At 32.3% G+C, this 27,595-nt stretch overlaps 3 pseudogenes across 1 annotated transcript; all 3 read left to right on the top strand.

Annotated features, from left to right (window-relative positions):
* The first annotated feature begins 11,045 nt into the window (after nucleotides 1-11,045).
* LOC18608176 (L-type lectin-domain containing receptor kinase IX.1 pseudogene) lies at nucleotides 11,046-13,061 on the top strand (annotated as a pseudogene). Its single transcript, XR_016024746.1, has one exon. The product of XR_016024746.1 is annotated as an L-type lectin-domain containing receptor kinase IX.1 pseudogene (transcript).
* Nucleotides 13,062-17,788: 4,727 nt separating this feature from the next.
* Nucleotides 17,789-20,474, top strand: LOC18608178 (L-type lectin-domain containing receptor kinase IX.1 pseudogene; annotated as a pseudogene).
* A 4,807-nt stretch (nucleotides 20,475-25,281) lies between these two features.
* LOC18608179 (L-type lectin-domain containing receptor kinase IX.1 pseudogene) lies at nucleotides 25,282-27,595 on the top strand (annotated as a pseudogene).

Here is a 27,595-nt window from a genome sequence, read left to right on the forward strand (position 1 = left end):
TATAAAATAAAAAATAAATATATATTAAAAGTATTATAGTGTATATACAAATTAGTAATTATTATTTTTAAAATAAATTGAATTTATATAAAACATAGTTATCAAAAGACCTTATAATTTAATTAATAATCATAAATTTATTGATTATATGAATTAATTTATCCTTATTTACATGAAATAATTAATTTAATTGCTAAGTTAAAAAACTATTCTAATCTCACAACTTCTTTTTAAATTATTAAGTTTATATATTATAAATTTATATAAACAAAAGTATATATATTATTTAGTAATTACTTTATAATACAATAGTAATTATATTTTTTATAAATAAACATAATATATAATATAAAATGTATGTGTTAAAAGACATTACAAGTTTTATATTATAAAGTATATATATTATAAGTATTATAGTGTATATACGAAAGCCGTAATTATATTCTTTTTAGATTAACCCAATGTATATAAAGTATAGATATTAAAAGATATTACAAATTAATTAATAATTATAATTTTATTAATTATATGAATTTGCTCTTAGTTACATGAAATTTAAAAAAAATAGTTCAGTTTCAAAACTATTCTAATCTCACAACTTTTTTTTAGATAATTAACTTCATATATTGTAAATTTATATAAACAAAGGTATATATATTATTTAGTAATTCATTTATATAATAGTAATTATAAGTTATAGTAACATAATATATAATAGAAAGTGTGTGTGTTAAAAGACATTACAAGTTATAGTAACTATAAAGTGTGTGTGTATATATATATGTATGATTTGGATCCTATTACATTAATAATTATAATCATCTAAATGAAATTTACTATAATCTTACATAAATTATATATTAATATATATATGTAAACCCTTATTTAATATATCTCATATATATATATATATTCAGTTATAAAGATATTTCAATTAAAAAATATAAATTGTACTTTAATTTTAATACAATTATTAATCAATTTTTTTCTTAAATCATACTTGTTTATCTATATATATTTATATATATATATATATATATATATATATATTTATATATATTTTCTATAGCTCTCGGTCAGATTTGCATGAATACATAGATATAATAAAATGATATTTTTTAAGCACAAATATTAATAAGTTTATTATAAAACTTTAATCTTAATTTACATATATTAGCTAATTACAATTAAAACGTAAATAAAGTAATATATATTTTTTAATATGATTTTTATAACTTATCATGGTTTTTTATAAAATATAAATTTTACATAGTAATTTTTTTCAATTTTAGAATAATATAACATTACCCTAATTTGGTATTGTTAACCAATATTGTATGATTCATTAAAGTTAAAAAAATTATACAAAATTACTCAAAGAAAAACATATTTAAACAGAGCTCAAAATTTTACTTCAATAACTATGTATTTGCTTTTAGTAATATCTAATTCTTTTAAAATAATTCATAAAATTTTTAAAAAATTTAAATTTTATAATTTTTTAAAAATATGATTATTTCCAACGAAATTTTCCGTTTGAAAAAGTCATAAACACTTTGATGCACTAAAAAGTTACTTTTCAATGAAAAATTCCATTGGAAAGTTACATTTTTCAATATATCATTGACTCTTTATATGCTCCAAAGGAAAATTTCATTGGAAATTCCGTTGGAAACTGTAAAAGATTGAACATTTTTTTTAAAGTTTAATATTCCAACTAATTTTCAATGAAAATTTTTGTTAAAAATTCCGTTGGAAAAGATAAAGATAACATAGGAAAAGTTTAGGGTTCCAACGAAAATTTTCGTTGGAAATCTGTTGGAAATAATACAGTGTCTTGAAGATGAAATTTCCAACAGATTTCCAACGAAAATTTTCGTTGGAAATTTCGTTGAAAACTGTAAAGATTACACACGTTTTTTTTTAGTTTAAAGTTCCAACGGAGTTCCAACGAAATTTTTCGTTGAAAATTCCGTTGGAAAAAATAAAGGTAACATAGGAAAAGTTTAGGGTTCCAATGGAAATTTCTGTTGGAAATCCATTGGAAATAATATAGTGTCTTGAAGATAAAATTTCCAACGGATTTCCAACGAAAATTTTGGTTTGAAATTCCGTTGGAAACTGTAATGATTACACACGTTTTTTTTTTAGTTTAAAGTTCCAACGGATTTTCAACGAAATTTTTCGCTGAAAATCCGTTGGAAATATTAAACAGTAATATGTGTGTGTTGTACAAGTCAAATTTCCAACGAAAAATTTCGTTGGAAAATTTTTAGTATAAATCCGTTGGAAATCCGTCGGAACAAGCATTTAAAAATTTTAATTAAACTCCGTTGGAAATCCATTGCAAATCCATTGGAAATTCAATGAATTTTTGTAGTGAGAAAAATACGAATTGCTACATATGTCCTTCATCAATCAATTATTCTCAATTCCAATGAGGCCTCCTCTAAATACAAGAGATCTTAAAACCTTTTAAGTTCTAAGTTCAAGTTTCATTATCATGTGTAGGTTTAATCTAATTTTATGTCGGATTTATCCATTTATATATACTAAGTTTGTTAATTGATTCATTAAATATTTAGTTTACATTATTTTAATTTCTTATATCAGATGTAATAGTTATATGTGTTTATGGTTTGATGCTGGCATGCAGTGCATGCTTTCTGTCTTGGTCTCGGCAGGAAGGTGTTACATGTCTTTCTGCCTATTAGCTTCATGGAGGATCCAAAGATTATGTGAAAGCACTAAATCACTAAGTAGAACTGAAAAAGCAATAAAAGGTTTGGGTGGTTGGGCTCGTGAGAAGGAAGGCGACTGGGAAAAAGAAATAAGCGTAAATGAGAAGTTAAGGACTGATGTGGCAATTTTATGCTTACATGGTAGAGAATTGAATATTCATCTCCAAAAATAAGAATAGAATTGAATTATTCTATTTTGAGAATAAAGATTTTTTAATGCCTATGAGAAAAATTTTCGTTTTATGTGGACGCAGCATATCTAGTTATTTTTTTAAAAGTAGTTTTTATTATCAAGTAACTGATCATAATCTAAAAGATAGTTTTATGACCTATTACATAATAAGAAGAAAGATGAACCTTAGAATACACTAGTGCTAGGGGATATCTAGAACTTAAAAATAGTACACTAATGCCCATCACTCGTCAAGACTTGGTTCTCCCCCCACAATCCAACATATATCATAATTTTCTTATTGCTGCGTTTGTTCGAATTGTTTGTTTGTGGATGTCTTTGTTCTATTTAGGTGAAGAATTTTGTTTTGCTTGGTATTTTATTCCCTGCTATGAGAATATAATTCTCATTTTAATTTGTGGTTCATTATTTTTTAAGACCATGGAGTTGTATTTTTATTAATGAATCTCTTGATGATTGAGAAAAGAAAAACTGATATCAATTAAAATTTCTCATATATTAAATCCCCTATCAACTTTTTTGTGGAAAAGAATGTCCTCGTCAAGCACGCTTTTGATTTTGAGGTTTAGGAGGAGCAATGGTCTACACACACCTCATTGGTAGCCTAAGATTTGTATGGAAAGGATAGGATTCTTGATGTAGCCAATAGGAAACTAAGGACTTTGATAGTAAACAGATGGCATGTTGTTAATGGTTAGATTGTCATGTGCCCATCCAAATCACAATTTAATAATAGGCAATTCATGCTTAAATGAGAAGTTAAGGACTGATGTGACAATTATATGCTTAGATGGAAGAGAATTGAATACCCATCTGCGGAAGAAGAATAGAATTGAATGACTTTATTTTGAGAATAAAGATTTTTTAGTGCCTTTAAGAAAAATTTTCGCTTTATATGGACGTAACATATTTAGTTATTTTTTAAAGGTCGTTTTTATTATCAAGTAACTGATCATAATCTAAAAGTAGTTTTATGACCTATTATATAATAAGAAGAATGATGAACCCAAAATACACTAGTGCTAAGACTGGGGGATATCTAGCACTTAAAAACAATACACTAACACCCTATCACTCGTCAAGACTTGGTTCTCCCCCCACAATCCTACGTATATCATGATTTTCTTATTATTGCGTCTGTTCGAATTGTTTGTTTGTGGATGTCTTTGTTTTATTTAGGTGGAAAATTTTGTTCTGTTGGGTGTTTTATTCCCTACTATGAGAATACAACTCTTATTTTAATCTGTGGTTCATTATTTTTTAAGACAACGGAGTTGCATTTCTATTAATGAATCTCTTGATGATTAAGAAAAGAAAAATTGACATTAATTAAAATTTCTCATATATGAAATTCCCTATCGACTTTTTTGTGAAAAAAATGTCCTCGTAACGCATGCTTTTGATTTTGAGGTTTAGGAGGAGCAATGGTCTACACGCACCTCATTGGTAGCCTAGGTGTGGGATTTGTATGGAAAGGATAGAATTCTTGATGTAGCCAATAAGAAACTTATTAAGGACTTTGATAGCAGATGGCATGTGGTTAATGGTTAGACTGTGGTGTGCCCATCCGAATCACAATTTAATAACATTTATAAGGAAAGCAATTCAAGCTTAAATGAGAAGTTAAGGACTGATGTGGCAATTATATACTGAGATGGAAGAGAATTGAATACCCATCTCCGGAATAAGAATAGAATAGAATGACCTTATTGGAGAATAAAGATTTTTTTTGCCCTTGAGAAAAATTTCCACTTTGGACGCAGCATATTTAGTTATTTTTTTAAAAGTAGTTTTTATTATCAAGTAACTGATCATAATCTAAAAGGTAGTTATATGACCTATTACATAATAAGAATGATGAACTCAAAATACACTAGTGCTAAGACTAGGGGATATCTAGCACTTAAAAACAATACACTAACACCCTATCACTCGTCAAGACTTGGTTCTCCCCCACAATCCAACGTATATCATGATTTTCTTATTACTGCGTCTGATCGGATTGTTTGTTTGTGGATGTCTTTCTTCTATTTAGGTGGGGAATTTTGTTCTGCTGGGTGTTTTATTCCCTACTATGAGAATACATTTCTTATTTTAATCCGTGGTTTATTATTTTTTAAGACCATGGAGTTGTATTTCTATTAATGAATCTATTGATGATTGAGAAAAGAAAAACTGACATCAATTAAAATGTCTCAAACATTAAATTCCCTACTGACTTTTTTGTGGAAAAAATATCCCCGTCATGTACACTTTTGATTTTGAGGTTTAGAAGGAGAAATGGTCTATACACACCTCATTGGTAGCCTGGGTATGAGATTTGTATGGAAAGGATAGAATTCTTGATGTAGCCAATAAGAAACTAAGTAACGACTTTGATAGTAAGTAGATGGCATCCAAATCACAATTTAATACCGTCAATAACGCAAGCAATTCATGCTTAAATGAGAAGTTAAGGATTGATGTGGCAATTATATACTTAGATGGAAGAGAATTGAATACCCATCTCCGAAATAAGAATAGAATTGAATGACCTTATTTGAGAATAAAGATTTTTAAGTGTCTTTGAGAAAAATTTCCACTTTATATGGACGCAGCATATCTAATTATTTTTTTAAAGGTAGTTTTTATTATCAAGTAACTGATTATAATCTAAAGACAATTTTATGACCTATTACATAATAAGAAGAAAGATGAACCCTAGAATATATTAGTGCTAAGACTGGGGGATATCTAACACTTGAAAACAATACACTAACGCCCCATCACTCGTCAAGACTTGGTTCTCCCCCCACAATCCAACGTATATCATGATTTTCTTATTGTTGCGTCTGTTCAAATTGTTTGTCTGTGGATGTCTTTGTTCTATTTAGGTGGAAATTTTGTTCTACTGAGTATTTTATTCCCTGCTATGTCCGTGGTTCATTATTTTTTAAGACAATGAAGTTGTATTTCTATTAATGAATCTCTTGATGATTGAGAAAAAAAAATTACATCTATTAAAATTTCTCATATATTAAATTCTCTACTGACATTTTAGTGGAAAAAATGTCCCCGTTACGCACGCTTTTGATTTTGAGGTTTAGGAAGAGCAATGGTCTACAAGCACATCATTGGTAGCCTGGGTGTGGGATTTGTATGGAAAGGATAGGATTCTTGATGTAGCCGATAAGAACAAAGTAAGGACTTTGATAGTAAGCAGATGGCATGTGGTTGATGGTTGGGTTGTGGTGTGCCCATCCAAATCACAATTTAATACCGTCAATAAGGTAGGTAATTTAGGCTTAAATGAGAAGTTAAGGACTAATGTGGCAATTATATGCTTATATGGAAGAGAATTGAATACCCATCTCTGGAATAAGAATAGAATTGAATGACCTTATTTTGAGAATAAAGATTTTTTAGTGCCCTTGAGAAAAATTTTTGCTTTATATGGACGCGGCATATCTAGTTATTTTTTTAAAGGTAGTTTTTATTATCAAGTAACTAATCATAATCTAAAAGATAGTTTTATGACCTATTACATAAAAGAAGAAAGATGAACCTCACAATACACTAGTGTTAAGATTGGGGATATCTAGCACTTAAAAACAATACACTAACGCCCTATCACTCGTCAAGACTTGGTTCTCCCCCACAATCCAACGTATATCATGATTTTCTTATTGTTGCGTCTGTGTCGTAATGTGTGGGTCCGGGAACCCAACCTCTAAACCCGAGTGAAAACTCTAAAACTAGGAATCACCACCAATCTTTTTTTTTTACTAGGTGCGATTGGTCATCTAATGACTCAATTCTAATAGACGAAGCCTTAAATTAATTTTAAGTCTGTCGAAGAGAACCTTAAACTGGTCTACGATTTTCTAGATCTAGGCTCGGGAGTACGGTTACACCCGGAGAATGATTAACACCCCTAGGACGCCCATTCCATGAACGGTAACATTCTTAGATTATCCTATTAGGCTTTAATTTTTAATTTCACTATATTTTCTTAGTTATTATTCTCTTATTTTATCTCCTATTTAACCTAAAATGGAATGCAAATGTGAGGTAAGATGAAATGCATGGTGTGGGATAAAAATGTGTCGGATGAATAACTTTTTATCGAGGATATTCTCCCGGATCCACCCATCATACTGGTGGGATCTGAGGTATTCTCTCACCTAGGGAATTATTCGAGAAATTCGCCTTCGCAAATTTGATGAATAAATCCCGTCATCGGGGTTATCGTACGTTTTTATTTAAAAATAATATTTTCATGAATATGAACCTATTACAAGCAAAAACCTTTTTATTAAAGATGTTTCCCGAGCCCTCCCATTATACTGGTGGGACTCAGGGACATCTTTTCACCTAGGAAACTTTTCGAGAAATACTCGTCTTTGCAAAATCTTGGAAAAATCCCATCATCGGGGCTTAAACTCGAAAACAAAAATATTTATATGCAATGATATGCATGATGCAACATATATATGTGCTATGCTAATGCAATTATCTATTTTATTATTTTTTTTGTCATTTTTTATTATTTAATTATTATTTTCATTTTATTTCATATTATCATATTTTTTATTTTTTTTATTCTCCTATATATATTTTTTATATTCTAAGTTTCTCCTATATATTCATTGATATTTCTTATCTTATTATTTTTACATAATATTTATTAATCTATACCTTATACCATTAGATATTTAATACTTGATTTTATTGTCTTGGATTTTCTTTATTAATAGTTTTTATTATTTGTCTATTTTATGTCATGGATATTACCTTTTCACAAATTTATTATATACATATTTGAATTATCATTATTATTATTTTTTCTTCTTTTTTTATTTATTATTTATTTATTATTTTTTTGAATGATTTTGTGTTGTTAAATTTTTACTTATAAAAATTTTGGAATCTCGAAATCGAAGCCCTCTCATCATGCTGGTGGAGCCTTAATTCGGATTCCGAACCTATGAAAAATTGGTCCGGGATTGCAACTTCTTGCGTCCCGACCAATCATCCCATCATCGGTATTAAATTAAACAATTTTGTTGATAATTCTTTATCTTATCCTAATTTCATTCTCTCTTCATCTATATCCCTCTCCATTTTATATAAAGCCCCCCATTTTTTTTAATATTTTCATATTTTTGTTTCATTACATTTTAATTCTAATTCTTCCTAATTTATTCTCATTCCTATGGTTTCTATATACATTGACATAACTATGTATCTTATGAATATATTCCACATTTCATCCATTCCCACACTTATATTTTTTCTAAACAATATTCTAAATCCAAATATGTGCATATATTATTAATCTAAATAAATCTATTTCTACCATTCAATGTTTACTTTTCCTATACTTACTACTTAAATAAATCTATTAATCTTTTTAATAATTAAATGTTTATTTATTTCTCTATATATTTTATGCTTGGACCTATTTTTATAGTTAAATAACTAATTCACCAGATTTTATTATTATTTATTATATAATCAAATATATATACTCTTATATTTTTTTATCTACTCTCATTTTTTATCATCATTCATTCATTCATTTTTTTTGTATCATTAAACATCCTATTTTATCCTCATCTATTTTTTTAAAATTTTTATTTTCTAATATTTTTTTTTAATTTCCATTGCCAAGCACAACCACAAAATCAAAACATAAAAATAAGTGTATACCTTCAGTGGGTTAACAGTAGCCCAACACGATCGGCCTGGCCCAAGTGGTCTGCCTCTCAAAGCCCATTGTCCAACCCCTGGTCCAACAGCCCCCAAATGCCTAAAACGACATCATTTCACTCTAACCCTAACTATAAAATCCTTTTTTTCTTTCATCTCTCCCCATTTTCCCTTTTTTGTTTCTCTCTCTACCCGCCGGATTATCTCTTCTCTCTCTAAAAATCTCACCTTTCTCTCTCACACTAATCTTTCTTCACCGGCCACCGCCCAAGATCAGCATCACCGCCGACTACCCTGACTGGCCTTCCCTCCTTTCACCGATCAGCACTACGACCCAAGCTTCCTAACCCAAAATCCCTATATCTGTCCCCAAAACAACCACCGATCTGCTCTCCCTTCACTGTCGGCGGCTAACCCGAAGCAAACCTCCCTCCTTTCGCCGATCATCACTAAGACCCAAGCTTCCTAACCCAAAATCCCTATATCTTTCCCCAAAACAACCACTGATCTGCTTTCCCTTCACCGCCACCTTCCTTGCGCTGACGCCATTTCCTAATCGAACTCTTCTCTCTCATCCAACGAAGGCACAAAATCTGGGCTTCAAATCCCCCCACCGACAGCACAAAACCCCCAATATATATCCCCTCCAAATGTCCCTAAAACAAGCTAAAGAAAATCCCCCAAAAACAACTACTACTTACTCTCCTTGTGTATTTTTTTTATTTTTTTTGGTATTTCTTTAGTTGTGGATTGGTTGTTCTTGGTTGCTAGAAGGTCTAGGGTATTTTTTGATTGCGATTAGGTATTTTGGTTGTTGAAATCTTGGGTTTTTTTTTATTGCCTAGCTTGATTTTTGGTTTATTTTTCTCCCGGGTTGCTACAGTGCCCCCTTTATGCTGGGTTGAAGGGGGCACACTCCACTACTCTGCCAGACGTACTACTTTTTTTATAAAAAAATTTTATATTATAATTATTTTATGATTCTTAATTAATTAAAATTTTATTATTTATTATATATATTTTTTCTTTGTTTTTTTTTTTTCGATGTCTACAGTCTGTTCGGATTGTTTGTTTATGGATATCTTTATTCTATTTAGGTGAAGAATTTTATTCTATTGGGTGTTTTATTCCCTGCTATAAGAATACAATTCTCATTTTTATCTGTGGTTCATTAATTTTTAAGATAATGGAGTTGTATTTCTATTAATGAATCTCTTGATGATTGAGAAAAGAAAAACTGACATCAATTAAAATTTCTCATATATTAAATTCCTTCCTGATTGTAATATAGAAAAGAATGTCCCCTCAGACACGCTTTTGATTTTGAGGTTTAGGAGGAACCATGGTCCACACGCACTGGCAAATTACTAGTTGGCTCTTCAAACATGATGGGTCAGTGTGTCTATGTCTTTATGAGTTCTTTTTCGGTCTTTGACATGAAAATTTTCTTTTTACTTTTATAGGTTAAATTCGGTGGAGAAATTTAGGAAAGGTTCAAGGTTTGTGCAATTTTGTTAAAATCTAATAAATTAAAATTAAAATTAATACATAGATAAATTTATGAGAAGATCAATAATATATAAAATTTTAACTCCTCTAAGATTGGAGGGACGGGAACAGAGCAGTTCCTGATCGTAAAATTAAGAAATTAATGCTAACAAATCTGTTTATTTGTTTTTGGATAATAGGACGTGTAAACTTTTTTTTTTGCTCATTTACTATATTAACTATTAATTTCTCATATTTTTGTTTTTCATTGTTCCTTCAACCATGGATACATACTAAGACCATACGGAGCCATTTTTCCATTTTCTATATCTTAACTTGAGGAACTTCTATTTATTTCTTGACATTGGAAACTTCGTTTGGTTATTCTCTTCGAGGTTTGGTAGGTTTTACATTTATTCTCTTCATATTTTTTAACATGGGAAACTTCGAGTGTTTATTCTCTTCAGAGTTTGGTGGGTTTTACATTTATTCTCTTTCATATTTTTTTTTTTCTGATCAAGTTAATGGGAGAGATGAGCAAATATATTTTTTTTCAAAAAAATATTTATGTAATATCGGATCTCATTTTTGTTCTCATTCACCATATTAACTATTAATTTCTCATCATTTTTGTTTTCCATTGTTCCTTCAACAATCAATACATACTAAGGTCATATGGAGCTACTTTTCTATTTTTCATAACTTGACTTAAGAAACTTCTGTTGATTTCTTGACATGAGAAACTTTGTCGGATTACTCTCTTTGGGGTTTGGTGGGCTTTACATTTATTCTAGTCTTGAAATCGTGAGAACACCGTGACTTCCCCGCCAAGACCGATTAAGTTCAAACCGCGTAACATTGGAATTGGCGTAATTGCCACTCATATTACCAATAATTTAAGCAACCTTTGATGCTAGCTGCGAGCTAGTACACGATTAAATGGAAATGGAGTTAAGAAAGATTTCACTGACCTTTTGTTTGATCGGCTTAGCTCTATTCCCGCATACGGGTGCTAAAGATTCATTCCCAGAGAAAGTAAGTTATCATGAGAGGGTAGGTACTGTTATTGCAGTACTTGCACCAAGCCCCAATATTCAGTTATCTAGCAATGCAACTATCGTTGTTTTTCCAACTACAACAGCTGCGCATGCACCAAGTCCAACTCACTCGCAAGATTCACCACAAGCCTTCCTAAACGTTCACAACGCTGCTCGTGCGGCTGTTGGCGTTCAGCCCATGACTTGGGACAATAGCGTGGCAGTCTATGCGATAGACTATGCCAACCAGAGGAGTAATGACTGCAAGCTTTTGCATTCAGGAGGGCCTTATGGTGAGAATCTTGCAATGAGCACCGGTAACCTTTCTGCAACTGATGCTGTGGAAATGTGGATCGATGAGAAAACCGATTATGACTTGAAATCTAATACCTGTGCTTCAGGCCATACGTGTGGCCACTATACTCAAGTGATCTGGGCTACTTCAACTCGTCTTGGATGTGCAAAAGTAGGATGCGGTCATGGGGGTACTTTTGTTGTTTGTAACTATGATCCTCCGGGTAACTTTGTTGGCGAGCGTCCAACTGATTGGAATCAATCTATCATTGGAGTAGTCGCACCAAGCCCTGATTCTGCGCCACATTTCTTCCCTTCGAAAGAAAGAAAGGACATGAAAGGATTAGTGGTGGGGGTAGTCGTTGGAGCTTGGGCTTTGATTCTTGGCCTAGGTTTCATTTGGTTCATTTCGAGGAGAAAAAGACACAAGGACAACAAATTAGATGATCACATAAATGATGTCTTCTTTGCCGGTGGGTTTCAAACTGGAATTGGACCTAAGAAATTTTCCCTCGTAGAATTAGTTAAAGTGACAAGTAAGTTCAAAGATGAACTAAAACTAGGAGAGGGAGGGTTTGGTGCAGTTTATAGAGGGTATTTAAGGGAGTTGGATACCTATGTTGCTGTTAAGAGGGTTTCAAAGGCCTCTAAGCAAGGAATCAAGGAATATGCATCTGAAGTGACGATCATTAGCCGATTGAGGCACAAGAATCTGGTCAAGCTTATTGGTTGGTGTCATGAAAAAGGGGAACTGATACTGGTTTATGAGTTCATGGCCAATGGCAGCCTAGATGCTCATCTTTTCAAAGGCAAAAGCTTATTGACCTGGGAGGTGAGATTTAAAATTGTGCAGGGCTTAGCATCAGCTTTGTTCTATCTACATGAGGAAGGAGATCATTGTGTGCTACACAGGGATATAAAAACTAGCAACGTTATGTTAGATTCTAGTTTCAATGCTAAACTTGGGGATTTCGGGTTAGCTAGGTTAGTCGATCATGGAAAGGGGTCACGAACCACTCTGTTGGCCGGGACTATGGGCTATATGGCACCTGAATGTGTTTCTTCAGGAAAAGCTAGTAAGGAATCAGATATTTACAGCTTTGGAGTTGTCGCATTGGAAATTGCATGCGGTAGAAGATCAATAGAGCCCAAATATGAAGAGTCTCGGGCCGCATTGGTGGCCTGGGTGTGGGACTCTTATGGAAAGAAAAGGCTGCTTGATGTGGCAGACGAGAAATTGTGTCTGGACTTTGATACTAAACAGATGGAATGCCTGCTAATGATTGGACTGTGGTGTGTCCATCCAGACCACAATTTAAGACCTTCGATAAGGCAGGCAATTCAGGTCCTTAATTTTGAGGCTTCATTGCCAAATCTTCCAGGTACGAGGCCTACTCCCATGTATGATGTAGCTACGGCTACTGGACTTAGAGCAAGTGAACCATATTTTTCTACTTTGACTATAACAGTCCCGCGTTAAATTGATTAATTAGTTTGTGTAACCAAATTTACCTGTCACAAACTTTTCTCTTTTCTCTTTCTAAAATTAGATTTGGTGGTACAATTACGTGACAGCATTTTTCCATGGAAACTATGCCACATTATATTATTGGCGGATGAATTGATTGTTGCTTGAAATCTTTACATAGGAATTTCTTGTGCAGAAGAGATGAGGGACTTTTGTAAAGGAGAGTAAATTAACTTTCTTGTTGCTTGTCTAATTAATGCCCTCAACTTTAGAAAACTTTAAATCTAAAAATTTTAGTGCACATGCAAATGGAAAATATAAAACCATAAGCCATTGAGAATTTTTTTTGAAGATAGAATCTGAATATTGTTGAGAGTTTCTTGTGATAGCTAGGAAGAGTTAATCTTACTAATAAGTAAAAAGATTGTGTTGGAGGTGACTTGACAAAAAAACTAGAACAGTTCCTAAAATATTGAGTGATGTGATAAGTGATGATAAACAAAGAGTAGAGAATTAGTAGTAAAATGAGCCAAAGAAAATGTACAAAATAGATAAGGGTAGAGTAAGACAGGGAATAGGAAGGAAAAGAGTTAAGTAGAAGAAAGCTTAAATGTGAAAGTTTATTTACCTTTATCGAGGAAATCTTATTCCATCTTGAATAAATTAACAAAAATCTATATAGAGAGCAAGAAGAACTAATTACTCAATAATACGTTTTAATGCACATAATGAGTAATAGTTATTGAAAAGTGTTATATATATATTAAAATTTTTTTAAATTAATACTTTTGGGATCATAAAAATTTATTAATTAATTGAGATATTATTTAATCAATAAATTATTACTTTATTAATTTATACATTAATTATTAAAAAAATAATTTGTCAAAGTACCATAAAACTTCTATAAATTAGTATTCAATAAATTAATAACTTCGATTAAATAATTCATTTAGTATTAATTTATATAAGTCTTACTATATCTATTAAATAACACTTATAGGAAAGAGTTTTAATGTACATAATGAATAACAATTGAAACCCTATTATATAGCTATTGAAAATATTGAATTTTTTTAATAGATGGTCATGAAATATGTATCGAGTTTTGTTCTCGAGTAAAATGAAAGGGTAAAAAGCAAAAGACGAAAAATGTCCTTGAAGTTTAGGAAAATATTAAGAAAAACATTTTCTAATTACATTCATATTTGAATCATTAAATCAAACTCTCTAAATCATTCTAAAGTAAATTTAATCTATGAATTATACCACTTACTTCAAGTTATTTTTACCACTATTCACATGATATACGTTTCGTTGTTCCAATTACATTTTTGTATAGCATTATTGAAACCATTTATTTAAAACAAGATAAAGGGAATAAGTGTATAAGAATTAGATTGCATGGGCAATTAGTGATACCATATCCAACATGTATACATTAGTACTAAGACAATCAATCTCCAATGGCCGCCTTATGCTTTCCCTATTTTTTTTAACTATGCCAATTCTGATTAATTATAAGCAAAGTCTGACAACTTGGTCATAAACGATTTTACCAACAAATGCTACAAAGGAGAAAAACATAAAAACCTTTTAACGTGGGCCCGAAGATGCTCCCTATTTTTGACGGAGACCATTGGCTTGATAGAAAGTCTTTGCAAATTGCAACCACCCAGCACTCCTCCACATGTACTAGCGAGGATTGGCCGTTGGGCCAAAGACATTTGGCCTTGCCGTTTGCAAGTCAAGTTCGAAGACGAAGATCTTGTCTTCCCCGCGTCCATGTTCAACGCTTGCCAACATGATTAATTGTTATTATTAATATTCCGGTTTTCAATTAAATTTTTGTTTTAAAATATTTTGAAATAATGTTTATTTTTCCAAATTGGAGAACATCTTTTCAGTGTTATCTTTCCTTGGCTGATTTTAGTTGAAATCTTCTAACATATAATTTTAAAAGCGAAAATTACAAAATAAAGAACAAAATGTTACATTTTTAAAATTTCGTGTCATTTAAAAAAAGTATATTCAATTTAGAATGAAGAAAATATTTACTTTTTTTATAATTATTACTATTATTATTATGAAATAAAATGACGCTTTTCTTACACCTTGCTAGAAAACGTGTAATAAGTTGTGTCGAATGATGCTTTTATTGAATGGATCAACCAATGCTTTTAAGATTTTTACTAACAATCTTTTACTATTTTATTTTTCTTTAATCAAATTTATATATTAATAATAAAAATATATAATAGAAAATTAAATCAACCTTGATTAAAAATGAATAAATGCCTTTCTATAACCCTATATGACTTCAAATATTATATAATGTCCTACGTAAAAGTAACTTAAATCATGCTTATTGTTCTACAAAAAAGATTATATTTTTAAATTTTTTTACTTTTCAAAGATATTATTTATTTTTTATTTTAAAAAGAAAATAATAAATAGTGAGAATAACAATCAAATGATACTTTAAGTTTTTAATATTATAATAAATATCTATCTTGTAGACACTTAATTTTATGTGAATATAAAATAAATTTTACTTTAAAAAAAAAGGAGGCATGAAATAAGAGAGTGGGAAGATCGAGAAGAGTATTTAGTTAATTCAAGTTTCAAAATTTTTACATAAGGAAAATATTTAAATAACAAAATTTTAATCGGATGATGAATGGAGTAAACTTATTATTAGATGCTAAGGAAAGTGAGAAAATAAATAAGATAGGAACTCAATTAGTCAACCTCGCTTTTTATAAATCAGTATAAATGATATGTTTTTGTTTATATAATATAGCATTAGAATAAATAATATTAAGATTTTCAAAATTTCACTTACGTTCAAGGATGCCCATAAGAGTCGAAATAATATTAACAAGCAACGTTATGTTAGATTCTAGTTTCAATGCTAAACTTGGGGATTTCGGGTTAGCTAGGCTAGTCGATCATGGAACGGGGTCACAAACCACTCTGTTGGCCGGGACTATGGGCTATATGGCTCCTGAGTGTGTTTCTTCAGGAAAGCTAGTACGGGAATCAGATGTTTACAGCTTTGGAGTTTGTCGCATTGGAAATTGCATGCGGTAGAGAATCAACAGAGCCCAAATATGAAGGGTCTCGGGGCCGCAATGCTAGCCTGGGTGTGGGACTCATATGGGAAGAAAAGGCTGCTTGATGTAGCAGACGAGAAATTATGTATGGACTCTGCCACTACACAAATGGAATGCTTGCTGACCAAGTTATGTAGATCACCGCCAAGCAAATGCAGCTATGGCTTCTGGAGTTAGAGCAAGTGAGCCATATTTTTCTACTTTGACTATTACAGTCCCGCGTTAAATTGATTAATTAGTTTGCGTAACCAAATTTACCTCCCACAATCTTTGCTCTTTCTAAAAATAGATTTGGTGGTACAATTAAGTGACAGCATTTCTCTATGGAAATTATGCCACAATACATTAGTGGGCGCATAAATCGATTGTTGCTTGAAATCTTTACATAGGAATTAATTTCTTGTGCAGAAGAGACAAGGGACTTTTGTAGATGAGATTAAATCAACTTTCTTGTTGCTTGACTAATTAATGCCTTCAACTGTAGAAAACTTTAAAATTTTAAACTTGCTCATAAACGATTTTACCAAAATAAAAAAATGGTACATAGGAGAACAATAAAAAATACTTTCTAACGAGGGCCCAACTCTGCTCCCTAGTTTTGACGGGGACCCTTGACTTGATGCAAGACTAAAAAGGTCTTTGCAAATTGCGACCACTCTTTATAAAACACTTAGTTAAAGCAGCCATGATCGCTACTGGACCAAGACTTGGTCTTCACCGTGCAAGTCAAGTAGGAAGATCTATATTTTTAAATAATGTTTATTTTTTATTTAAAATGAAAAATAAAAATATTTAATTAAACATAATAAAAATTAAATTTTTTTAAAAAAATTTAATAATTAAAGAACTTTTTTGAATATTATACCAAATTAAATCAATCTTGATTAAAAATAAATAAATATTTATATATATATATATATATATATATATATATAATTCACTTCAAATATAATCATTCTATGTAAAAGTATTATAATCATGCATTATTGTTCTCTAAAAGAGATTATATTTTTAAAATTTTTATATTTCAAAGATTTTATCTATTTTTATTCAAATAGATTTTTTTTTGCTTTCAAAAGCAAATAATAAATATTAACAATAGCAATCAAATGATAGTTAATTTAAGTTTTTAATATTCTAATATATATCCGTCTAGTAGACACTTAATCTTATGCAGATACAAAATAAATTTTACTTTAAAACAAATGAAGACCTGAAATAAGAGAGTGGGAAGATTGAGATGATTATTAATAAAGTTAATTAGAGTTTTAGAATTTCTACATCAGCAAAATTGAAATAATCAGATGATAAATAGAGTGAACTTAGTATTAGATGTTCAAGAATAGAGCAAAACAAAAAACAAAACAAACCAAAAGATGTTTAAGAAAGAGATAAAATAAATGAGATAGGAACACAATTACTCAACCTCCCTTTTTATATACGAGTATAAATGTTTTTTGTTTATGTAGTATAGTATTAGAATAGATAATTAATTAATGTACCTTCAAGGATGTTAATGAGAGTCGAAATCATGAACAGCTAAGTCTACTTCCATCATTCTGATTCCACGTTCAAATGCGTGGAAAAGATTACTTTTTTGTTGGTCTAGAGTCTTCCCATTTTTTTTTTTTTTTGATTAAATGGGAATCTCATCGGAAAATGAATCAACAAGGTAATCCCATCATTCAAAACATATAGAGGTACATCCTTAAAGTTCAAGAAATAAAAGAAACCAGATTAAGTATTATTTGTCCGGTGCGTATGCTTTAGTCCATGACGTTACGTGTTTGAAATGTGAAACCACTCAAGTGGCCTTCCTCATTTCAAATGGAATAATACTATAGGAGTACTATATATTTATTGTTTTGAACAAGAAGACCCAACAATCACCACTTTGCAGCATCCTTCTTCAGTCCTCACCCTGGTAAATTATGGAAGCTCAAAATGCTGAGAGCTTTTATCTCAAATCTGGAAAACCTACATCTCTCTTCATATTCTGCATCCTTCTTTTCGGTTTACTTCCTCTCTCAAAGGCAACAACCTATGATAACACCAATTTCAATTTCACCGCCTTCGACCCAAATGTGCATGGAATAGTTTACGAAGGTGATGCATCCCCATCAGACAACGGAATCCAACTCACCTTTAACCTAAGGGACAAGGGTCTAAATGGAAGTTGTGGTCGGGCCACGTATTACAAACCAATGCACCTTTGGCACAATTCATCCGGGAAGGTCGTACTTGCAGACTTCACTACTCAATTTTCTTTTGTCATAGATTCCCTCAGGAATAGTTCAAAGGCTGATGGGTTTGCGTTTTTCCTTGCTCCTAATGGGTCAAAAATCCCACCTTATTCAGGAGGCGGCCTCTTCGGGCTCGAAAATATCGATCCGACCTACATTAACTATAGATTTGTTGCAGTGGAATTTGATACGTTTACCAATAATTGGGATAACGCGATGTCAGATCACGTGGCCATTGATCTCAACACTGTCCAGAAGTCTCTTACCTCTCGCCCATGGTGGTGGAGTGATACTGAAAATGGGGGAAAAGTTGATGCTTTCATCAGTTACAACTCGACGACAAAAAACCTGAGTGTTGTTTTGCTTGATACCGATGATTATACTCTTAAAAATTCAACTAGTCTTTCTACTATATTGGATTTTAGCATATATTTACCAGAATGGGTTACGTTTGGCTTCTCAGGAACCACTGGGGCTTTGTTTGAGATACATACTATTTATTCCTGGAATTTCAGCTCTAGCTTGCCAGTTGCTACAAATAAAAGCTATCAAACCAATCCTCCAACACCAGCACCTGCAGCAGCAACGAATTCAACAAGTCCTGCAGACAACCCCAGAAAAAAGAGCAGGACATGGCTATGGGTTATTTTGGGGGTTGCCGGTGGCATTTTTGCTTTGCTTTTAGTTTTGACTCTGGTTTGGTTTTTCTGCTGGAGGGAAAAGTACAGGGGCAAGGAAGTGGAAACGGAAATGGTGACAGCACCTAGGAAGTTTTCCTGCAAGGAATTGAGATTTGCAACCAGTAATTTTGCTGATGAAGGTCTGCTTGGGGAGGGAGGTTTTGGTAAGGTTTATTTAGGCTTTTTGAGGGACATGAATTGCAATATTGCTGTCAAAAAGACAACTCCACAATCTCAACAAGGGGTGAAAGAGTATGCATCAGAAGTGAAAACTATTAGCAGGTTGAGGCACAGGAATTTAGTCCAGCTCATCGGTTGGTGCCATGACAATCAGGAGTTCCTCATTGTCTATGAATTTCTTCCAAATAAGAGCCTTGACTACCACCTATTTAGAGAACCATGCTTGTTGACATGGGAGAAGAGATACAAAATTGCTATGGGCTTGGCCTCAGCATTGTTCTATCTACACGAAGAATGTGAACAATGTGTGCTACATCGAGACATCAAATCAAGTAATGTTCTCCTGGATTTAAGTTTCAATGCCAAGTTAGGTGACTTTGGCCTGGCTAGACTTGTTGAGCATGGACAAGGGTCACAAACAACGATTATGCTTGGGACTGATGGCTATGTAGCACCAGAATGTCTTGAGACATTCAAAGCCATTAAGGAATCAGATGTATACAGCTTCGGGGTTGTTGCGTTAGAAATAGCCACTGGAAAGCAGGCTATTGCTGTAATAGATAGAAATGGCAAGAGACTCAAAACTAAACTTGTGGAGTGGGTTTGGGAACTGTATGGGAGAGAGAGTATTTTTGATGCAGCAGACCCACGGTTGTCTGACAATTATGACAAGGAACAAATGGAACGCTTGATCTTAGTTGGGCTGGCTTGCGCTCATCCAAACTACTTTGCCCGCCCATCAATAACGCAGGTCGTTGATATCCTTGGTTTCAAAGCTCAAGTGCCCGTGCTGCCACTGGATATGCCAGTTCCAACTTACATTGCAGCACATCAAGCCACTATTGCTGGATCTTCTGCGTCGAGTTCATCCCAGATCAGTGCCTCCAACAGAAGCCAAGCCCAATTTTCAGGCACTAGTTCTACTAGTGATTCCTCGAAGGTTGGAACAGGTACTCCAGCTACAAATACAAAATGACCTTTGCATAAAATATTTAGGCTGAATGGCACATCAAGCCGCAAGGTAAAAGCCGGAAGTATTTGCTCTGTGAGTTCTTGGTAGTTAATTAAGTCTATGTATTTGTAGCGTTGATTCATATTTTCATTGATGCCTCGTTGCATCCAAGAATTCTCCGATTTGTGTATTGTTCTTTTCGTACTGATTCGTGCTGGATTAGGCATATGGTAAATGCTCTGTGCAGCTATTGACCAGCCCATTTAGAAAGGTAGTTGGTTCGTGTCCCAACCTTGAGGGAGAGAGTAGTGTTGTTCTTGTGTTTTGTAATGGTTTTCAGATTATAATGTTTACCTTGATGGTTAATAAAAGTTTAATCTACTTACTGATATGTCATAAATCGAACAGAGCAGCTGAGGGTCAACCGCCAAACTGTAACTAGTATTCAACCAGTTAGAACTTGGAAGAAGGACCAGGAGACAACAGCAAAAGCGGATTTAAGAATATTGGTTTTGCTTATTCATTAAAGACTGAATTGTTTTCAATTTTACAGTTAGAACAAGAATAAAAGCAGGGGCATTATTGAATTTCATGCAAACTAGAAATATAAAAGCGTATGGTAGCAATGAAAATGCATTTTAGAACAAAATTGTTTAAGCGGGTAAAAGTCAGATTTGGTGCTACATTATTTACAGTCTACGGAAACTATGCCGCAATACCTTATTGGCGCATGAATTGATTGTTGCTTGAAAATCTTTATATAGGAATTTCTTGTGCAGAAGAGACAAGGGACCTTTATAAAGGGGATTAAATTAACTTTCTTGTTGCTCAACGAATTAATGCCTTCAACTTTAGAAAACTTTTAAAATTTAATCCATTCGAAAAGACGTATCGAAAATTTAAAATCATAAGTAATTTAGGATTTTTCGAAGATAAATGTTAAATTTTGTCAAGGGGTTTTGTGATATGAAAAATGTAATATTGTAAATAAATAAAAAGATGTGTTCGAGATATAAGAGAAGAAAATTATAGCAGCTTTTGAAATATTAAGTATTGTAGCAGGTGATGATAAATATACTATAGAGAATAACTAAACAGGAAAGTAAGACAAAAAAATGTGAGGAAAATGTAAACAGCAGAGTAAGGCGGAAAATAGAGAGGAGTAAATTAAATAGAAGAAAATTTAAGAGGCAATATTTAGGAAGAATGAGAACTTAAATGTGAGTTTATTTGTCTCTATCAAAGAAATCTTATTCTATCTTTGAATGAATTGTAAAAAATTCTATGTGTAGAGTAGAACAAAACAATTATTGAAAAATAGACTTTAATACACATAGTAAATAACAATTATTGAGAAGAGTTTCAATATATAATAGGTCTATTGAAAGAAATTTTGAATGAAAACACCCTTAAACATTTTGTGAAATTATTATTTAAAATTATTAAAAATTATAAATATTTTAAATAAATTATAAAAATTATTAATATGTTAATTCTAAATTATAAAATATTATTAAATGATTAATGAATTATTATGAAAAATATTTTTAAATTAATAATAATTTATTACTAAAAATATAGTTAATTAATACACAAGATATACAATTTCTCACACTTTTGCATGCTTGCCACATTGAGCGATACAAGATGTTGAGCACAGTTGATACTCCAAAGGAATTATCAGATCTCGGCCAAAAAATGAAAAGAATCAAAGCTACTAATTCTTTGAAGAATTATATTGCATGGCCATGGCCCATGGGCAATTAGTGCTACCGACAGCGGCTTAGTGTCACTGTGAGAAATTAATGTCGAAGGCCAATCTTTGGCAGTGTCGTTACTATAATACGAAGATATGTTTTTCGTGACCCTGTTAATCTAAGTAGATCATACAATTCATATAAGTCCGAGATCTTGATTAAGCTCGTATTAAGTCAAAAAGACATGAAAAGATGCGAATCGATTACGACCTTATCATGATTATGTTTAATACTTTTGATATGAGTATTTGATTTTCTATATTTAGTGCTGTGGATTACGATTTCTTTGTGTGTGATTGATATGAGAGCCGTATCCAAGACAATCATTCGCCGATGGCTGCCTTATGCTTTCCCCCAATTCTGATTATCAAGCAACGTCTGACAACTTTGTCATTAACGATTCTACCAAAAATTGGTGGGGAAGGAAAACAAATAAAAAAACCTTTTAACGTCGGTCCAACTCAGCTCCCTATGTTTGGTGGAGACCATTGACCTGATACAAGACTGAAAAAGTCTTTGCAAATTGCAATTGGCCATTGGGACAAAGACTTGGTCTTGACCGTGTGCAAGACTCCAAGTCGAGTATGGGTTATTTTTTATAAGATATTAGAAATGTACTCGTACATTGCACACGAATATTAAATATAATAATAATTTTAATTGGTTATAATTTAATATGAATTTTATATATATTCAAATATGATAAAGTAATTGATGTATGATTTTTTTTATTTAAAAAGTAAAAATATTTAATTTTTTAAATAAAAAATAAATTTTGTATAAAATTAAAACTTCAAAAATGAAATTATGAATTTGGGTCATCCAAGTTTCAAATATCGAGATAAGCACCGATTGATCAGCAACAACAACAACCCCACAAGTAAACAAAAAACAACGCAAGTTGGCAGAAAGGAAAAAAGAACTAGAAAGCAAAAAGAGGTTGAAGAAAGAATGCAATATCAAAACACGAAAGCAATGATAGACAATGGTACAGAAGACAACATACCTCGAGCCAAATAAACAAAAGTCATTTGAAAGCACAGATTAGCAATGATGGAGAATGGTATAGAAGGCACCAAACCTCAAGCTAAATAAACAGATGTCAAAAGCCATTTCAAAGCATAGATTAGGTAAGCTGTACAGGGAGATGTGAGCTTATGACAGGCAATTCTTTGAGAGCAGTAAAATTTGTCTATGAACTTTAGCTTACGCCATTGAATTTCATTTTGTATGTTTTTAATTATTTTTTTATCTCAATTATTGTCTTTATTTTAATATTCGACTAAATGAATTTAATTGGTCATTTCAAAAAGGTCAAAGACCCACAACATTTTTTTTTATTATTTTAGTAACTCATCACGTGACAACCTAATAAAATCATAACGTGGCCAAATATGGATCTAGCTTTAGATTTTTTTTTATATATGTTATAGATATTAATGGATCAATTGATTTTTTTAAGATTTAGTTTGAGTTATACTAACAATTTTTTACTATTTTATTTTTCCTTAAAAAATATATATACTAATAATAGAAGTAAATAATAGAAAATTAAATCAACCTTGCGATTAAAAATGAATAAATGTCTATATTAACCCAATATCACTTAATGTTCTATGTAAAAGTAATTAAAATCATGCATATTGTTCTCCAAAAAAGATTAGACTTTTAATTTTTTTTTATTTTTCAAAGATATTATTAATTTTGATTCAATTGGGCTTTTTATTTTTTAAAAGAGGAAATAATAAATAACAAAAATAGAAATCAAATGATACTTTAGACTGTTAATATTATCATAAATATTCATCTTGTAGACACTTAAATTTATGCGAATATAAAATAATTTTTATTTTTAAAAAAAGGAAGGCATGAAATAAGAGAGGGGAAATTGAGATGAGTATTTAGTTAGTTAGAGTTGTAGAATTTCTATATCAAAAAAATATTTAAATATAAAAATTTGAATGGGATGATAAATAGAGTAAACTTAATATTATAAGCTTAAAAAGGAGGTAAAATAAATGAGATAGGAACTCAATTATACATCAGTATAAAATATATATTTGTGTTCATATAAGAGAGCATTAGAATAGATAATTAATATTAAGATATTCGAAATTTCACATAGTTCAAGGATGTTAATAAGAGTCGAAATCATGAATAACTAAGTCTACTTCAAATCCTTCCTATTCCACGCTGCAACGTGTGGAGAGGATTGTGTAGCTGTCTTCCAGCTCTTCCTGGGATTAAATGGGAATCCTAATGAAATTAATCTTCAACCACTCTAACGGAATAGTAATACTAGTAGTGTGATAATAGTATATATCTATTGTTTCGACTTAACAATCATCATTTTGCAGCCTCCTTCCTCATTCCTGGCCCCGAAAATTATGAAAGCTCAAAATGTCGAAAGCTTTGATCTCGAATCTGGAAAACCTACATCTCTCTTCATATTCTGCATCCTTCTTTTCCGTTGAGTTCCTCTTTCAAAGCAAAAATCAATCATAACAGCCATTTCCATTATGGGTTGATAATTTTCCATTTTGATACCAAATAACGTCAGCTTTGATAAAGTTATTAAATTGAAATTCTTAAATCTTGAAAAAGTGAAAATTTGAAATGCAACTGATATGTGATTTATGCTAATTTAATCAACTTATTAAAAAATTTTCATTTCACTATGGTGACAAGAATTTTGATGGGACAGACTCTATTTTTAAAAGTTACCACAAAATTTTGACATGATTTAATCACAATTATAAAATCTTAACTTTAATTAAATACATTTGAATTCAATTAAAAATTTGTGATTGTAATTACATTGCGTTAAGATTCTGTAAAAACTTCATGAAAAAAAGTCCATGGGATCAAATTGGATGTGAAAATATCTGCTTCAAAATTTCATACTTCTTTTTCAAATTTCCTTCCCAATCTTAATTAGATCTTTACCATTCACCAACCAACAACCATATAACATCCCTTTATCAAAATCCAAATTTATTGTTTCAAAGTCTACTAAATTTCGGATTATAGAACTCTACATTTTTGGGAAGTAATATGGGATACTGGATTTTATTTTGAAAATTTTGACCAATTAAACAGGAGAAAAACATTCAAACAATGATCATTCTACATATAATTGGACAAAAACACCAAGGTCGACGAATGGGAACACCCAATTTTTAAATCTTGCCTTCTAATTAATGGCAGCAAACCGTGATGGACCTTTGAACAATGAGGGTATCATCCACTTGCTGCAATGAAAATTAATCATATATTAAATAATTAAAATGACTTGTAATATATTGTAGACTAAATTAGACTTTCTAGAAGATGCACTAAACCTGAGAAGATATGAACTAAACTAGACATGGTATTCAAGAAATCACAATGTTGACAAATGAAAGAGACAAAGCACTCTGACCAATAACGACCTTTTTTAGGTGAAAATGAGAACTTAGTAACTACAACCTCCCTGCCAAGTATGGCCATCTGCAGCTTGAAAATGGTAAGTCCTCAGTTATTGATGAACTCTCTCCTCTGTAAGCTCTTGACAATCACCGTTCTCTTTTGCCTGATCACTCCATACACAAACACCTTATCCTTCAACTTCACAAGCTTCTATCCTAATGATAACAACATAACTTATGAGAGATCAGCTTACCCTGCAAACGAAGTCATTCAGCTTACAACAAACCAGAGGGACGTTCTAATGACCGCAAGCGTTGGTCGAGCCACATACTCCAAAACGTTGCACCTCTGGGACAAGGCTTCCGGAAATCTCACGGACTTCAGCACCAGTTTCACCTTTGTCATAGATTCGCAGAACAGATCTGCTTATGGAGATGGGATTGCATTCTTTCTTGCACCTGCAGGTTCAAAAATTCCTGATAATGTCACGAAAGGTGGTACTCTTGGCCTTGCAAGTGATGGGATGGAACTAAACACAACAGTCAACAGATTTGTCGCGGTGGAGTTCGATATTTATAAAAACCCTTGGGATCCAGAGCATGAACATGTAGGCATTAATATCAACTCTATGAAATCTATGACTAATATAACATGGTGGGGTGATATCATGGCAGGGAAAACGAATGAAGCTTGGATTAGTTACGATTCTAGTACGCAAAATTTAAGCGTTGCCTTCACCGGATCTAGAAATAATACTAAGGTGATGCAGCACCTGAACTCCATTATTGATTTGCGGCTTTACTTGCCTGAACGGGTTACTTTCGGATTCTCTGCAGCTACTGGAAATGCATCCTCTCTACATCAAATTCCTTCTTGGGCTTTCACTTCAAGCTTAGAAATTGATAATAATATAACTGATCCGGAACCCAATCTTAACCGCAATAGAAGAGGGAAAAACAGGACAGGTTTGGCAGTAGGGTTGGGAGTTACCGGTGCTTTGGTTGGTGGAATGGTTTTGGTTTGGCTCGCTAGTCTGTACAGAAAGAAACTTGGGAAGGATGAAGAAGAGGGTCATGTCATTGATGAGGATATAGAAGATGAATTTGAAAGGGGAACGGGACCGAGGAAGTTTTCATATAATGAATTAGCTCACGCTACTGACAATTTTAAGGATGTGGGGAAGCTAGGACAGGGAGGGTTTGGAGCGGTTTATAAAGGATTTTTGAGGGATTCAAGCTACTATGTTGCTATCAAGAGGGTCTCGAGCGGATCAAAACAGGGGATAAAGGAATACGCATCAGAGGTAAAGATCATCAGTCGATTGAGGCACAGGAATCTAGTGCAACTCATCGGCTGGTGCCATGACAAAAAGGAGCTCCTGCTTGTTTATGAGTTCATGCCCAATGGCAGCTTAGATTCTCACCTCTTTAATGAAAATAGCTTATTGACATGGGAGGTCAGGTACAAAATTGCTCAAGGATTGGCCTCCGGATTGCTATACTTGCACGAAGGGTGTGAACAATGTGTGGTTCATAGAGATATAAAATCAAGCAATGTTTTGCTGGATTCTGATTTCAATGCCAAGCTTGGAGATTTCGGGCTAGCAAGGCTTGTAGACCATGCCAAAGGATCACAAACTACTGTTTTGGCTGGGACAGTGGGCTATCTGGCTCCGGAATGCCACATAGCAGGTAAGGCCAGCAAACAATCAGATGTGTACAGTTTTGGTGTCGTAGCTTTGGAGATCGCCTGCGGAAGAAAACCGATCGACCCAAAGGCCGGAGAAGGTAAAGTAAATTTGGTGCAGAGGGTTTGGGAGCTGTATGGAACAGGAAACCTGCTTGAAGCATGTGACCCAAGGTTACGTGGGGAATTTGTTAAGCAGGAAATGGAGCAACTGCTGATTATCGGACTATGGTGCGCACACCCAGATGAAAATTCTAGGCCTTCGATACAGCAAGCCATTCACGTACTCAATTTCGAAGCTCCATTGCCTATTCTCCCATCCAAGATGCCTGTGCCTACATATTATGCTCCTCCATTGAACGTTCCTGCATTTCCATTGTCCTACAGTGGCACTGATTCTGGAGGACAGCAAAACCAATTTTCAAGCTATACTTGTAGTACCAATTCCTCACAATTTACCACATCTTCAAGTTCTTCTGCATCTACATCTCTTTTGTCAGCTCGCCAAGTTTAAATTCATTTTATTTATTTCTTGTTAATTTTTCAATTGCTTATGTTGTCTCTTCCTAAAATCAATCCCTTTGTACTCATGATTTCTGGGAAGCTGACAATGTCAATTGTACTGTATTTTTCACGATTAATCCTTGCAGCATTTATCGAA

This window comes from Theobroma cacao, chromosome 2 (genome assembly GCF_053813885.1).
Source record: "Theobroma cacao isolate CCN51 chromosome 2, ASM5381388v1, whole genome shotgun sequence".
NCBI lineage: Eukaryota > Viridiplantae > Streptophyta > Magnoliopsida > Malvales > Malvaceae > Theobroma > Theobroma cacao.